At 48.1% G+C, this 13,368-nt stretch overlaps 1 long non-coding RNA gene across 1 annotated transcript; it reads right to left on the bottom strand.

The window, feature by feature from the left end:
- Nucleotides 1-3,242: 3,242 nt before the first annotated feature.
- On the bottom strand, nucleotides 3,243-6,885 carry LOC147650284 (uncharacterized). Its single transcript, XR_015276985.1, has 2 exons — nucleotides 4,389-6,885; nucleotides 3,243-3,656 (listed from the first exon to the last, which is right to left on the bottom strand). It is a non-coding gene; the product is annotated as an uncharacterized LOC147650284 (long non-coding RNA).
- Nucleotides 6,886-13,368: the final 6,483 nt, after the last annotated feature.

Here is a 13,368-nt window from a genome sequence, read left to right as displayed (position 1 = left end):
TTATGTGCAACAAGGCCAACAACAATAACTACAGCATTAACAACAAAACAGAACCAAGGACCCTGTGACAACCTTCTCAGCCAAGGCAGGAAGGGATGGAGGAGAGGCTTTGCTTCACAAACCCCCTCGGGCGGGCAGTCCCGGTGCTCCTGCAGGGCTCTGAGGAACACTCAGCTGGAACAGCAGGGATGAGCTGAGATCCTGGGCCAGTGGATGAGGTGTATCAGCAGCTCCACAGCAGTGGCTGGCACTGCCACATCTCAGCAGGACAGGGGGCACAAGGCCCACTGATGAAGAGGGAAGAAGAAGCAGCAGCAGCTTCATCTGGGTGATGGCAAATTCTCTTCTCCAAAACCTCAACAGCTCCAAGAGAGAGTGTCTTGCTCTCCAGCCCAAGAAACCAGCCAGCCCCCAGCTGTCCCCCACCCTCCCTTTTCCCTGCATCTCTTCCCCCCTGGCCCAGCCAAGCTCTTTGTGTTTCTCAAGTACTCACTAAGTACCAGCAGTCAGATTTCCCTGCCACTAAAGGGTAAAAATTCCATAGCTGAGAAGGAACAAGAAGGAGGACACCGAACCCCCAACATCTTCATACCTTTTAAGTATTGAGCCTGTTTTGCCCTCCTCCTAATCCATATCTCACAGCAAGAAATAAGTACGTTCACTAGTAATTTTAGCCAGCACTAGACCCACCACATCATTTGGTGTATTGGCTGGGAAACTCAAATTGGTGAACTACAGGCTGAAACTGCAATTCTGTGAGTTCCTTTACCTCCTAGGTCAGTTTTTCCATTAATGATAGCAGATTGTCCTGGTTTAAAAGACAGATGTCTGCCAAGAAAGCTGGAAATCTTCCTGGAATGGAAAGATTGCCCCCTTCCTCCAAATTATTACTTGAAATGACAGGGCTTCCAGGCAATTATATGGGAAAAGGAATAACAGTTCTGTTTAAAATGACATGTAATATTGGCTTTTGCATTTCTGTATTAGCTTTTACTTGTTGGTATTGGATCATAAGTATTTGGATATGGTACAATTTGTAACTCTTTTTGGCTGCTTGTTAGTGTAACACAATCTATTAGTTTTGCACTGTAAAGCTTGCAGAAATAGTGGTGCGATGACTGTATTATATTGTAGGCCTTAGCAAACCACAAAATGTTAAAATGCTCCTATGCAACTAAAAGAATGGTGTAAAGCAATCATGCTTGTTTCCCCCACATCTGCTGACTGACCTCTCTAAGTGATAACAGTGACATAAACTAGAGCGCTGGAGAAGAATTTTAGAAGAACTCTTTATCAGGGTGTGGAACAACAGGGTGGAAACAGGAGAAGAAATAAAATATATGGACTTAACCCACAGGATATCATACAGAAAAGTTGGAGTGTAAAACTAAACAAAAGAGTTCTTGAGACATCAAAAATCTCACAAGAATGTTTGAATAATGCATGAAACACATGAATGTGCATGGACCTCCTGTAATATAACAGTATATCGGGAACATTTTCTGAAGCTAATGTAGTGGTTTAGATTACCAATTTAAGTTTCCTGGCCAATGCACCAAATAATGTGGTGGCTTTTAGCGCTAGCTAAAACCACCAGGGTACTTACTAATTTCTTGCTGTGAGATATGGATTAGGAGAAGGGCAAAACAGGCCTAAAACTTAAAAGGAATAAAGAAACTTTATTAACAGAACCACAAGAATAAGAAGCATCAGAATAAAACCTCCCAAAAACTTTTTTCCTTGCCCAACTGACAATGTAGAGACAAAGCCTGGGATGTTAAAGCAGCACCAACTGTACAATAGTCTTTCATCAGTCTTTGTAGGGAGAGCAGTTTTCTCTTGTGCCATGGAGACTTCACAAGACAGAGTTTTCTTGTGGCTTTTCATTTATACGAGTGACAGCTGCCTGGGGAAAAAAAACTCTGCCATCGTGCCCTCCTAGAGGTGTGCCCTCCATTTGAACAGCCCTCCTAGAGGTGTGTCCATGGGCCATGAACTCATGGGGTATTATTTTAAGGATGAGTTATTCAAAGGCAAAGGTTATTTCCATCTGTCTCTGTGATCATCTTTGGGAACAGAGGTTTTCTTCTTCTCTCCCTGAGGGCAAACAGTCTTCAGCTCTCATCTCTCTCTTTCTCTGTTCAAGCCTCTCATGGGATCACAGTTACTTCACCATCTGCTTAACTTCGTCAATGGATACCTCTGCTTAGATCTGCAGCTTGAATACTTCATCCCCCCAATACTCTTTCATGAATTAAAGGAGTTCTTTTTCAGAACATAATTGTCCATCTCCACGGCCCTACCAAAAGAATATTTCAGCTTATTAGAGCATCTCCTCATTCTCCTTCCATCTGAGGTTTGAATCCCTCTCTTACTGACCCCGATGTTTCATGTTGTCTTTCTATGTGTCGATTATTCTTTTATCTCCCTGGAGGAAAAAGCCAGGTCTGCAGGTCTCATCTGTGTAGTGAAAGGGTTAAATCTTGCCCAGGCCACAAGAGGTAGTTACGGTGTCAGATTTTAAAGCCACGCTGGTGCCTCTTTCAGCCTGGCAGCGGCTGGGCCATCTGTGGGGGCTGAGGGGGATGTGGGGCATGTTGGTGAGTGTCAGCAGCCATGGCCTGGCCCCGCCTGGGTTGGGGGACTCCCCTGGGAAGGGCTTTTTCCACCCCACTGGAATGGGACCGAGAGAGCTTCCTGGGAGAAGCCAGTGCTGCAGCAGAGACCTGCCCGGCCTGCGGGAGGGCATTGGGTTGGGGAGGGGGGGGGCCTCAGTCTCCATTCCCCACCCAGGAGCCGATGGGGTTTGGCCCAGTCCCCCACCCCCAGGCAGGTCGCACAGGCCATGGGGGAGCAGGGCCAGCCGCACCAGAGTTCTGCTGCATTTCATGGCTGGAAAGAAAGAGAGAGAAGTTCCCGAGCTTGGTTTTTAAAAGGCGGAATTCACAGAGGTGGACTTACTTTTCAGTGGTGCAAAGTGCTGTCAGTTCTCAGAACTGGCCAGCTATTGGCCTATCTCAGGCACAGAAGAAACTCCCAGCAGCTTCTCTCAAAGAAATCCCTTCCGTGGGTGGCTCTTACTGCTTTCCCTAAATGTCAAACTTCCATAGCTAAGGTGTGGTTTTTGGCCGATTGCCAAATCCACCCCAGCCCTAGAGATTTGTCCCTTTCTTCCCCTTATTAAACTTTTAAATATTAATATAACTATAATAATTAATATAACTTTAAAAAACTCTAAAGAGTGAAGCCTGTTTTTTTTCTTTACTAGCACATATATAAATATACAGAGAGAGAAAGAGGTAACAAGAGAGAACAAACAACAGCATCCCTCCAAACTAATCACGGATTCTTCTCACCCACTGAGCAGTTCTGCCTTTGCTGTAGTTATGATCACAACTGGCAGAGGCTGCTGTTGGCTCACGTCGAGGCAGAGTGGCTGCAGTGACTCTGCCCTGGTTCCAGGGGGTGGTGTTGGCTCAGGCGGCTTCAGGGGGCCAGCGATGGGAGCTGTGAGCCACCCCAGGGGTTAATGGCAGCCTCAGGGGGAGAGAGAAGGTGGGGGTCTGGTTTTCCCACGTTCTCACCTGTCTATTGCAGTATCCTGGAGATGGCAGCTCTGGTGAGGCTCCAGTTGAACAGCAGCTGGGGCTCCCTCTCTGCAGAGAGAGAGAGAGAGGACAGGTGGGGTTGTCCAGTTTCCCCTGAAGCTCGCAGGCAGATGGTGAGGGCCTTCATGCTGATGGCGAGTGCTGAAAAGTCCCCGTCAACCAGCTGCTGCTGCAAGCAACAGGCTCACCCATGGGTGGCAAGGAGAATTCTGAAGCAGTGCCGGGCCCAGCACCAGAAACTGCCCCAACTGCCCTGCTCCTAGCATAGCCAGATGGTTCTTCCCTCAGCAAGCCCGTGCCTAACCCCACCCTCCCTCCCTGGAAGCTTCCAGTGGAATGGGAGGGACATCGGCCAGTTCTTTGGTATCTCAATTGCCCATCATCCCTTCCCAAGGGGTGTCAACTTCCCCCTCCTCATGTATCAACATCCCCCTTTTCATGTAACAAATAGGAGAAAATCCACCAAAACAAACCCCGCAAACCCACAACATTTGCCACCCTGAATGTTTTCCCATACCAACATATCACATCAAACTTTGATTTTCAAACCGTATAACTACATGTATTATCCTAATTGTACACATACATACATGCAGGTATGGCTACAGGCACAGTGTCTTGGGAAATTCATCCCAAAACACGGTCTCCTTGAGACATACATCATGTTTCTCCATCTTTCTGCATCACTCAGCAAGTGCAAATTGGTGCACTGAGCAACCCCACAGATGGGTTTGTCTTTGATTGAGGCAGAATTAATGCAAACAATCTTTCCCAGCATACCTCTCATATGCACCACCAGATCCTTGTCTCCATCTGCTGTGCACAGGGGTTTGGATCAGGAATAGGCAGCTTCATTGGTGGAACTTCTGGTGTTAACTAACCATGTAGCTTTTGCTAGATGCAGCTGCCACTGCTTGAAGATCCCATGCCTCCCATTGCTTTCAATATTGTTTTTAAGAGTTCATTGCACCGCTCAACTTTCCTGGCAGCTGGTGCATAGAAGGGAATGTGATTCACCCACTCGACGCCATGTTCTCTAGCCCAGGTGTTTATAAGGCTGTCCGTGAAATGAGTGCCTTTGTTGGACTCAATTGTGTGGCAGGTACCATCCTTCCACAGGACCTGCTTTCCAAGGCCCAGGATGGTGTTCTGGGTAGCAGTGTGAGGCACAGGCTAGGTCTCCAACCATGCTGCGGTGGCTTCTACCACTGTGAGCATGTAGCACTTGCCTTGGAGGGTTTGAGGCAGTGTGATGTAGTCTGCCAGGCCTCCCCACTTACATTTGGACCACGGCCCCCATACCACAGGGGCTTCACCCGCTTAGCTTGTTTGATCGCAGCTCATGTCTCACCATTATGGATAACCTGAGAGATGCTGTCCATGGCTTGATCTACCCCTCAGTCTCATGCCCACTTATAGGTGGCATCTCTGCCCTGATGGCCTGAGGCATCATGGGTCCATCAAGCTAGGAATAACTGTCCCTTGTGTTACCAATCCAAATCTATCTTGAACAAAACAACTTGATTTTTTCAGCCTGATCCGCCTGTTCATTATTTCGGTGCTTCTCATTAGCCTGACTCTTGGGGACATGGACGTGACAGACTTTCACAGGTAGCTTCTCTACCCAAATAGCAACATCTTGCCATTCGTCAGCAGCCCAGAATAGTTTTCCCCTATGCTGCCAATTGGCCTTTTTCCACTTCTCCAGCCAGGAAACAGCTCCACAGAGCATTGGCTACCATCCATGAGTCAGTGTAGAGGGAAAGTTCTGGCCACTTCTCTCACTCAGCAATGTCCAGGGCCAACTGGATGGCTTTGAGTTCAGCAAGTTGTATATTTCCATCTTCTCCTTTGGTAGCTTCTGCAGCCTGTCGTGTTGGGCTCCATACAGCTGCTTTTCCCTTTCAGTTCATCTTTACAATACAACAGGAGCTGTCAGTAAAAAGAGTGTAGCATGCTTCTTCTTGTGGCAGTTGGTTGTAAGGTGGAGCTTCTGCAGCAAGCGACACCTGTTTGTGCTCCTCTTTTTCTGGTAGACCAAGGTTTTCACCTTCAGGCCAATTCATAATTACCTCCAAGATCCCAGAGCAATTTGGGTTTCCAGTACTGGCATGTTGTGTGTTGAGGGCAATCCATTTGCTCCATGTGGCATTGCTGGCATGGTGGGGAGAAGGAAACTTTCCTTTGAAAATCCACACCAGCACTGGCAGTCGGGGTGCCAGGAGGAGTTGTGCATCTGTGCCAGTCACCTCTGAGGTGTCTTGAACTCCTTCATAGGCTGCCAGGATCTCCTTCTGTGTGGGAGTGTAGTCGGCTTGAGACCCTCTGTAGGTTTGATTCCAGAATCCCAGTGGATGGCCTCGAGTCTCACCAGGCACTTTCTGCCAAAGGTTCCAGGACAGACCGTGGCTCCTGGCTGCAGAGTAAAGCACATTTCTCACCTCTGGTCCTGTCCTGACTGGACAAGGGCTACTGCATGAGCGATCTTCTGCTTGATCTGGGCAAAGGTGGACATCGTCCCTCTTGCGGGTTACCAGGTAGAGAGGGCTCACGATCTGTACTCAGGAATTTTTATGTGAAGTCATGGGTTGGAGACAGATTCATGACTCAAGTCCAATGATGATGTGACAAACAGCAAAGAGTTTATTATGGCAACTCTTTATATAGGGAGTTCAAAATTATCGGGCTTGGACTGTTGATTGGTTGAGATCTCTGCACCGCCCACATCTCTGGCCAGTGATATGTCTGCAATTAGGATAAAAAGGGATCAGCTGAAGGTCCCCTGTGTAGGTTTGCATCCAGCCTATCCTTACCATACCCAAGGACTTGTTTATCTTCTAGGCTGGTCAAGTTTGAGGGTCTGATACGGCCAAATTTTTCTGGCAGCTACAGCATTGTGACACAAGGAATGTGCATTCTCCAAAAACCTATGGCACCTAGGAAGGCTTACGTTTGCTTCTTGTTGGTCAGTGGAGACACTGTTTTGAGCTCGTTGATTGCCTCAGTGGTATCTGGCTTTATCTGTCTTGCCACTTTACTCCCAGGTGTGGTGGCCTACAGCTGGCCTGGAGGCCCTACAGTTATAAATAATCCCAACTCTATAGCTGACATGTGGTTCATTACTAACTCCCTTGCTTATAAAACTCAACCAGTAACGTCCGTTGGAGAGCAGGCCCAGGCCGTTGGGGATTCAGGCCGCTATTGGCTGGTTGTCCGGGTGGCAGCTGGCTCAACCAATGAGGATTGGCCATGCGTGCCTTCTGATCTATATAAGCTGAAGAGGTCTCAATAAAGTTGGCTGTTGTGCGTGAGCTTTGGTGCGTTTATTTCATGTCCTTGTCTCCAACATCAAAGTGGCACCCAGGAACTGGATCTCTCGGGCAGATCCCTTGACTTTGCTCTTCTTGATGGCAAAGTTTGCTTCCAGGAGAATCTGGATGATTTTTTCTCCTGTCTCCAATACTTGCATTGCTGTGTTCCCCCACACAATGATGTCATCGATGTACTGCCGATTCAGCCTTTTCCAGTGCAGCCTGGATCAGTCCATGGCAGATGGTGGGGCTGTGCTTCCACCCCTGGGGGCAGTCGGTTCCAGGTGTACTGCACTCCCCTCCAGGTGAAGGCAAACTGAGGCCTGCATTCTGCTGCCAGGGGAATGGAGAAAAATGCATTAGCAATGTCAATAGTGGCGTACCACTTCACTGCCTTGGACTCCAGCTCGTACTGGAGCTCCAGCATGTCCGGCACAGCAGCGCTCAGAGGTGGAGTCACTTCATTCAATGCACGATAGTCCACAGTCAATCTCCATTCTCTGTCAGACTTGCACATAGACCAGATAGGGCTGTTGAAGGGTGAGTGGGCCTTGCTGATCACCCCTTGACTTTTCAGCTCACAGATCATCTTTTCGATGGGGATCACGGAACCTCAATGTGTCTGATACTGCTGGCAATGCACCGTTGAGGTGGCAATTAGTACTAATTGTTCTTCAGCCTTCAAGAGTCTGACAGCAGAAGTATTTTCCGACAGCCCAGGCAAGGACTCTCAATTGCTTAATACCCTCTGCCTCCACAGCAGCGATTCCAAAAGCCCACCTGAATCCTTTTGTGTCTTTGAAATAACTACTTAAGAGGAAATCTATGCCCAGAATACTCGGGGCCTCTGGACCAGTCACAGGAGGGTGTTTCTTCCACTCTTTCCCAGTCAAATTCACCTCAGCTTCCAGCAGGATCAACTGCTGCGATCCCCCTGCCGCCCCAGCAATAGAAATGGGTTCTGCCCCCACAGGTCCCAATGGGATTAGAGTACACTGTTTCACCAGTGTTGACAAAAGCCTCATATTTCTATGGTTCTGATGTGCCAGGCCATGGGATCCACACAGCCCAAATGACACAATTTTCCCTGGCCTCCACCTGGCTAGAAGCAGGGCCTCTCTAGTCCTGGCTACTGTTCCCTCCCTGGATGTTTTATTCATCTATTCTGGATGTTCCTTTTAGGGGATCTAACATATCATCCTCCCTTTCTATTATACCTGGCAGCTTGGTCAGGGGAAGCTGGGGCTACATTCATTTTGGTGGAACTCCCTCTGTTAGTTTCCTCCCTTGGCTTGCATAGCCATGCTGCTAGGACAGAGGTGGGTTTTCCATTCCTCCTCCTCACGTCTTCCCCATGTTCACACAGGAAGAACCACAAGTCAGCTCGTGGGGTGTACTCCCTCTCCCTAGTTGGGGGATGTTGGGCTCTGATGTTGGGGCCTCTGGTTTGAACTGGTGCCACATGGGAACTGTTCTTCCTCATCTCCTTCCTCATCTTCTCTCGAAATTTTTCCTGGTCATCATTGAGACTCAAACACAGCAGAGACATGAATGTACATCAGGCCATGGACCATGGTCTCATAATTCCTAAATTTGCTTGGTACTGAGAAGAATGACAGATTTGTCTTTACAGACAAGCTGTGGGTCTGCTGGTAGATAAAACTAGCACTGAGAGATAAAAGAAGCAATGGGAAGGATTCCACCAATTGATGAATGGAAAAAAAGATATTTGCCTTTATGAACAAACTGTAGGTTTGCTGAGAAATGAAATTGGGTGTTGAAAGATGAGAGAAACAATGGGGGAAAAAACATAAATTCCATAAGAATTAAAAATTAAAAGAGATGTTTATATATTAGAGGGGAATCTTAGGTATCAGGTGTTCCAGGAAGTCTCTACCTCTCAAGTACCTTAGACAATGGGGAAAGAGAGAGGGAAATGTGGTCGGGAAATTAGGATAAAAAGGAGGCTGTGTCCTCCAAAAATTTGAGAGACCCCAGGAGTATGCCCCATGGCCTCTCCCTTTATTTGAAAAAGGTAAAAGGACTCCTCTGTCTCCTTTTTGGAAATAAACCTGGCATTTGTGGATTGATTTCCCTTACACACTGAAGCCTTAACATTCACTACAGAGGGGCTGGGCAGTGGCTGGAGCTGTGGGGATCGCTGTGATTGTGGTGCCTGGAGATGGGCATGAGGCTTCTCCCAGCCAGGAAGCACCGTCTGTGTCCTGCAGCCTGTGGGTTGCTGGCGGGATTGCTGAGGGCTCTGAGGCTCTCTCAATCCGGCTCCTCTGGAGCTCCATCGGGGCTGCGCCGCTGCCGGGCAGGTTGGCCGGGCTGGGGGAGACCAGAGGGGCTGGGGTGGAGGGAGGCCTGGAAGGAATGCGGTGCTGCAGAGGCCTTGATGGGACAAGGCAGTGGGAAGGCACAAGGGGCAGGTGTGAGGGAGGAGGTGGCAGGAGGCTCCAAGGGCACAGGAGGCCCCTGAGGGGCCGGGGTGGTGGAAGCCCTGAGGAATTGGGTGTCAGAGGCCACGAGCAGCCCCCGGGCAGTCACCTTGTTCCTGTCACCCGCTGCTCTGGTGCTTCCCCTGAGAGACTGCCATGCCTGCAGCAGAAGCCCTCGAGGCTGGGCCTCAGCAGCCCCGAGGTGCCCAGGCTGGGCTGGCTGGCGACAAGGAGGGCAAGGAGGCCCTGGCAGGGCACAGCCACTGGGTGCTGCCAGGGCAGCGGGCAGAGGCAGGGCTGGCGGCCAGCCCGGGCCCCCGCGCCTGCCCAGGCCACGGTGCTGAGACCGAGGCTCCCCTGACACAGAGCTCTGCGTCTGCACAGCTTCTGCCTCCATGGGGAGGGTGGTGATGTCTCCTCGAGCAGCGCTGCTGAGTCGCTGCTGCTGAAGCGGCTCTGGACAGAGCAGAAACGGCACCAGAGCGTGCACAGGAACAGCATCACCCTGAATGTCAGCACCTGCTCAATGAGGTGTCTGCACCAGCCGTGATGCCAAAAGGAGAGACACTGTGACACCATTGCACATGGTTTGGCAAAAGGCTTCAGCAGAATTGGCCACAATGGTTTCTCTTGACTTGCCAGCCTCACAGCAATGCTTGGCAGCTGCAGCTGCAGCCTGTGCCCCTGACTGGCTTCAATGGCAGGGCTTGAGGGCAGATTCGCCTCCCAAGGCAGCAGCATTGGTGCCATTGCTGCAGGTGCTGTCCCTCGCCTCCATGCAGGTACCTTAAAGACACGTGATTGGTCTTACAAACTAAATCCTGGACTGGCTTAGAACAAAGGAATAATCAGCAGGCGCTGCTGCTAGAAGATCCTGCTTTATTCTTGCTGGAGGCCATCCCCTACCAATGCATGGCCCTCCATTATTCCTGGATCAGGTCTGGTGGACCTTTGACAACAAGTCTGTCCCGTGTGCATGTGACAGCACAAAACGGCAGGACATGTCAGCTTCCAGCACTTGTCTTGGCTGGCAGCATCTTCAGAGAGAGACACAGAACAGCTTCTCCTCCCAGAGTTATCCCTGGCCTCTGCACTTCCCCAGGTGTCTGCCTCGATGTTCACTGGGGACCTCCCTGTTTGTGGCCGTCCATTGCCGTGCTCAGCAGGCCGCCAGCTGTGTTTGCACATGAGCTGCCACAGGCAGACACACAGCAACTGCAGCAGATGCTGGGCCAATTCTTTTTTTTTCCAGACTGGAAGCACCACCCCTGTCCTGCCCTGCACTTGCTTTGTCCCACGCAAGCCCCATCCCAGTGCCTGGCGCTCGGCTCCCAGCCCCAGCTGGGCTCAGTGCTGGTGGCAGAGTCCCACTGTGCCAGTGTGTGCCAGCCTGGGGGCACAGGGAACAGCCCTCAGGACCACACTGGAGTGACCCTGCTGCTTCCTTTTCTTCCAGTACTGACCAATATGATGGACACCTATAGGTGTTTTATCAATTGTTGTTGTTATAATTTTCTTTCAGTACATTTATTATGTTACTGTTTCTAGATAGGTCCTTCTACTATAAATATATTTCACAGATTGTTCTTCTTATAAGGATTCTCATAATGTTTGGGAGAGACATATATAGTATTTAGCTAAGAAACTTAATAATACTGAATTTTATAAGGAGTAGTATTGAAATTATTTAAGAAATATGTCTTTCTGTGATTTTGCTTTCTTCATTTTTTTTTTAATCTTATTGCTTTAGCTTCTCTTAGTTCTAGTTAAGGATATCTTCTTTCTAATATAGTAAAATATTACGGTGAAGAACAGGGAGTAACTCAGGCTTAGACTTGGATGAATGTGTCACCGCTGTGGGAAGGAAAGCAGCTAAACCCGTGAAGTTTAAGTCAAAAGAGTATTGTTTTACCGAAAGGAGTCTTGGAAGTATTTTATAATGAGAGATATAAATCTAAATTTATAAATTAGATGTCTAAGAAAGAAATTAAAACAATCAAATAATAAATGGATTATCACAAGCAGAAAAAGCACATGTGGGAGGCTTGAAATGTCATCTGGAGGACAGCATGACAAAGATGATGATGATGATGATGATGATGATGACGACGATGATGATGATGACGATGACGATGAAGTAAGAGGGGATATCCCCCAATCTCTTCTCAAGATTACCATAAAAGAACATTGGATGACAATATTGCTTCACAGAAACCCTGCAAGAAGAAACATGATACACCTGTGTCTGGGGAAATCATAGGCTGATCTCAGCAAAAGGGGGATAAACGTTTACAGAAACTCCTGAAAGTCTTTGTTTTGCAGGCAAATAATGGTGAATAAATGACTGTTGGTCTCTGATACTGACCAGCATTGCAGTTAGGAATGTTACTTCAACAGCACCCAAGGTGTTGAAGTTTAAACTTTTGGGTCTCTCCTTTGATTCAGTTAATATGTTCTGTAGTTCATTGTTGTTGCTCTTCTAGAAATAAATTGCCCTTTTAAAAATAAAAATAAATTTAAAATAGAAATAAATTGCCTGGGGTTTACCACACCCCAGCTCTATTTGAAATTCTTTCAGACACAGGCAGCGTTTGCAGAGTTTGCAGAGAGCCTGGGCCAGGGTTCCTTCCCCCTGTTCCAGACAAGGGTTGAGATCACTTAAAAAATCCCCTGGCAAGGGGATCAGTACAACCCAGAAGTGATATAAAGCACCAGCACAACAAAGTTCATTGGCAAGGTTCACTTTGCTGCTGATGAGATGGTTAAGACACACCTAGCACACCTAGGGATAAAAAGCAACAATAAACTAAACCCAGTCCATCCAAACAGAAATGAAGTGAGAACTTTCCGTGTGTGTTGAGTACATGTGTGTGTTCAAATGTGTGTGACAAAGGCAATACGGCCAAAAAAGCTTAATAGCACTGAAACTGAGCAGGCCTTAAACTTCACTTCTACCTTAAGATTTAAGCAAGGAACAACACTTAACAGCAGTTAGCTTATCATAGAACTGACTGAGATATCCAAGGTACTTAAACACCCAAGAGAACAGCATTTCTCCCCCCTTTGCCAGAGCACAGGTACACGTGTGTGTATGTTGGAACTCTGGACACAGAGAATTCCATGCTTTCTGTGCTGACAGGCACAGACTCACAAGAAAACACCGTGTTTGACCTGAGGCCATGGAAAAGGCTTCCAAAATTAATAGATAGAACTGAAACTGTAAATGTGTAGTTTAAGCAGAAGTGTGTTATATTCCTTATATAAGAAAATTTAGACTTTAAGGTTTTAGAATATAATAATATGTATGCAAAAGACAGAGGGTTTAGGGCCTTAACCTGCCCTGTTCATTCTTCCTTCTTTTTCATGGTTTTGGATGGTATTGGGTGACTGGGCAGTAAAGTATGCACTGCGGAACACAGGTGTTTGGTTATTGGGCTATAAGTGAAAATAAGTTACTTGGCATTTCATTTTTGAGCAAGCTGACACTTAAAACACCTTGAAGAGATACTTCACTCTCCATTTTGTAGCTTGTTAGCCTAGTGTACCTAGCTCCTCACTGTCTGTAAAGATGTAATACAGATAAGGAAGAAGAAACAACTGAGCTCAAACAAGAAAACAGTCTCTCTCTCTCTCTCTCTCTCTCTCTCTCTCTCATTCTCTCTCTCTCTCTCTCTCTCTCTTTCGTTATCTTGGTGCTGAGGAAAAGAGCTGAGCTATCAGTATCGCATCCCGACATGTGCACACAGCCAGAAAGAGTCAGAGCAGTGTCCCTGGGAGAAATTCCCCTCAGAGGCAATCAAATGCTTACTTTGGTTGATTTTGCATCTTCCCAAGGCTTGAGCCACGAGCAGTGTGGGGACCAGCCCCGGATCTGTCCTTGTTTGGGGCTCCTCCGAGTGCAGCAAGCAGGAGAGATCCTGGCTTGGAGAGGCCCTGAGGCTCCGAGGGAGCTCGCTGGGCACTGCTGCGGCCCAGGAGAACTGCAAGGGGCTTGTTTGGGACCGC

The sequence above is a fragment of the Cyanistes caeruleus genome, chromosome 16 (genome assembly GCF_971803275.1).
Source record: "Cyanistes caeruleus chromosome 16, bCyaCae1.hap1.1, whole genome shotgun sequence".
Taxonomy (NCBI): domain Eukaryota; kingdom Metazoa; phylum Chordata; class Aves; order Passeriformes; family Paridae; genus Cyanistes; species Cyanistes caeruleus.
The sequence above is the reverse complement of the archived record's forward strand: the minus strand, read 5'-3'. Positions and strand labels throughout refer to the sequence as shown.